The sequence below is a fragment of the Mus pahari genome, chromosome 15 (assembly GCF_900095145.1).
Source record: "Mus pahari chromosome 15, PAHARI_EIJ_v1.1, whole genome shotgun sequence".
Taxonomy (NCBI): domain Eukaryota; kingdom Metazoa; phylum Chordata; class Mammalia; order Rodentia; family Muridae; genus Mus; species Mus pahari.
Genome location: NC_034604.1, coordinates 12,028,806 through 12,032,151, shown reverse-complemented (window position 1 = coordinate 12,032,151; position 3,346 = coordinate 12,028,806).

Genomic DNA, 3,346 nt, shown 5'->3' with positions numbered 1-3,346 from the left:
CTGCATAATATATGCAAACGCTGTTTCTAAACAAGGCAAGGGTGTGCAAAATAGCAGCCATCAGTGGCTTTCCTCCCTAAAGTCAGACAAGCCAGGAAATCGAAGGGGGGAGGGGTAGTTCTTCCTAGCTTCAAAAAAAGTTAGGTTTCCCTGATTAGATTAGGAGAAGCTATGAATCTATCAGTTTCATCTAAAGTAATATTTTGATAAATGATGAAAGAAGAACACTTTTAAAATAAATTTTTCAATACTTGGAAACCTCAATGCTCTTCTTGTCCCATAAAGCCTGAAAATTCCTCCTCCTCTTCCTCCTCTTCCTCCTCACTTCTTCTCTCTCTCTCTCTCTCTCTCTCTCTCTCTTTCTCTCTCTTCCTCTGTCTGTTTTTCTGTCTGTCTCTCCCTGTGTCTCTCTGTCTTAGCCTCTTCTTTATCTTTGTCCCTCTCTGTCTCTTTGCCTCTGTCTCTGTCTCTCACTTTTTGCCTCTCCCTTTCTCCCTCTCTCCCTCTCTTCATGCTTCTTCCCCAGCATCCCAAGCATCATTCCCTCACAGTTAACTGTGGCCCTTCATTCTGCCTCAGCGCTGGGGTGTGGGAATGCTGCTCCAGCAGGCGAAATCAGAGACATTAGACTGTATTTACCCCATGTCGCCTTTGGGTGCTGGGCTTGTGGGAAGCACCAATGCACTGCTCAGGGGGTGGGAGAATGGAGTACAGGCTGGGAGCCTCAGTCTGAGTGAGAAACGGATATAGGCTGAGGCTGAAGCTGGGCTTCCCTGACTCCCAGGTGTCCAGTCCCCTCTGGAAACCGTGTAGCATTCAGTCAGAATGGAGGGGGTCCAAGGGCCTGCAAGGAGGAAACTGGGGCCAGAGGTTCCCAAACTCATGGGCATCCAGACGCTGCTGGAAGTCACAGGGAGTTAGGAAGGAAGAGGGTCCATGGGCTGAGGATGAGCCTGGCCCCAGGGGAGGGGAACTCTGGCTTAGCTCATAAGTGATTGCCCTTAGCTTAGCAGTGATTGGGAGTACAGAGGGACCTTCTGCAGGAGACCTAAGTGGAGGCTCTGCCGATGAAAGCTTTCTCCATGTTCCCTATGGAGGTTCTTGATGAGTGAGACAGTCCTTCGTTCTAAACTGTTTGTTGATTGTTCATCATGGAAAATGGGTGCATACCCCCTCCTCATGTTGAACCAGGTATTAAATACCTTTTGCAGGAAGGAATGAATAAGAGGGAAGCTTATTGGCTAAACCCTCGGGGCCTCTAGATAACATGGAGAACCCTTCTGGGTTATGTGACCCTTGGTCACATCCCTATGTGAGGAATGTGGTCACATGTTCTAGCCCACAAATCTCGAAGGGAGCTGGGAGATGTCTACCATCCTCAGATGGTTGCATAGGTGCTGGGGTCTCTGAACCCACTCAGCCTTACCAAGTTTCCTGGCATGGTCCACTGCCCCTCAGTTACACAGCTCAGCATCACAGCTACCTACTTCTCAGTGGGGGATCTCTACAGTCCTGCCAAAGAGTAAGAGAAACAATCTGCCTTGTTTGTCTGTATTTCACCAGCACCTCACTACAGAGAGCACTTCTTAACCATTTACTAGAGGACTGCATGGATAAAGACACAGGGAGCAGCAAAAGTAAAATCATCCAGAGAGTGAAACCAAGAAGTTTCCACACGGGGTATTTTTCACCTTTTATAAATGCAATTGAACCTATAAAGTGAACAACCACACAAGTTCTTTTCAAAACTGCTTGAAACAACCAAGGCATTTGGGAAGTGCCTACTGTCTACAAAGTTCAATTTGAGGAAAGAGAACAGGAATAGTAGCTATAAATTCTATTACAAACAGTGAGGGAGACTGAGTGTTCCCACCCCAGGCCAGGACTGAGTCTCCTTGCTTATTACTCACAGCTCACAGCTCTCAACTATTTATCAATGGGGAGACCAAAGAAAAAGAAAGGAATTGGACCTTGTTATTGCCACATAATTTCTTAGTCCATCCCTGGTACTTTAACAGAATACTCAAACGTGAATATTTTAAAAAGAGGACCAAGTCATTTATTATGGAAGCATGGAAGTCAAGGTCAAGAGGCTCACTTGCTGAGGGAATTCATACAAACTCTGACGTCCTGTGGCAGAAGGCAGAAGGGCAAGAAGGCATCTCAGCGTAAGCCAGGAGAGTGAAGCATATCCTTTAATCACTAACTTATGCCTATGATAAGGTCATTAATCCATCCCTAAGGTCTCTGGCCCGTGGGCTAATCATCTCTTCAAGGTGCTACTTCTTATTGCTTTGTTGGGGAATATGTTTCCAACACAGGAAGTTTGAAGGACACATACAAAGCACTGACCACAGTAAGTGTCATGGCTAGGCTGAATCCCCCCCCCTCTTTCTGTGTATGTGTGTGTGTGTGTGTGTGTGTGTGTGTGTGTGTGTGTATGTCTGTCTGTCTGTCTGTCTGTCTGTCTGTCTGTGTGCACATATGCGTGTGTGAGCAGGTAAGTAGGCCTCAGTGCACACAGAGGCCAGAGGAAGATGTCAGGTATCCTGCTATCTTCTGTAGCCATGTTGGGCTTGAGACTATCTAAACACATACTGACAATGAAACAGTATTTGGAGAAGAGAAACAGTATCCATTTTACTCATTTCCATATGTTGACAAGTGATGTTCCTGAAACAGCAGGTATCATTTGATATTGCTTTACAGCAATACAAATAATAGGTTTGTCCAACAAAACATATAAATTGTAAACATTGTGCGAAGATGGAGGGTGTCTTTTGCCAAAGATGACAAACAGATTTCAACTCTGTGTGAGGGTAGTAATTCCAAGAGATGGATGTTAAAAGGAAACCTAGAGAAGGGCCTCTTAGTTGTTATGAGAACTCCCTTACACAAGTCCAGAGAAACCTGGTCACTGAGCACAAATTACACAATCACCACACAGCAGCAGCAACACAATATATACTAGTATCTTGGCTCTTTTTAAAGCTTTTACTTTATTTTTAGTTATGTGTACATGTAATGGGAGGTCGGTTGATGTTCACATTATGAGTGCAGATGCCCAAAGGATACAGAAGAGGCCAGAAGATCCCCAGTGGCAGTCATAATACAGGAACTGGGAACTGAACTCAGATACTCTGCAAGAACAGTAAATACTCTTAACTACTGAGCTACTGCTGTTCTTGCTCTCTAATACAGTTGTCCTTAAGTCAGGTTATGTATTAGATGAACCTATGAATATATAGATATAGATACAGTGAACTGCATATGTGGAAATCAGAGGACAGCTCTGTAATATCAGTGCCCTTTTTCATCTTCTTTATTTGGGTTCTGGAGTCAAATT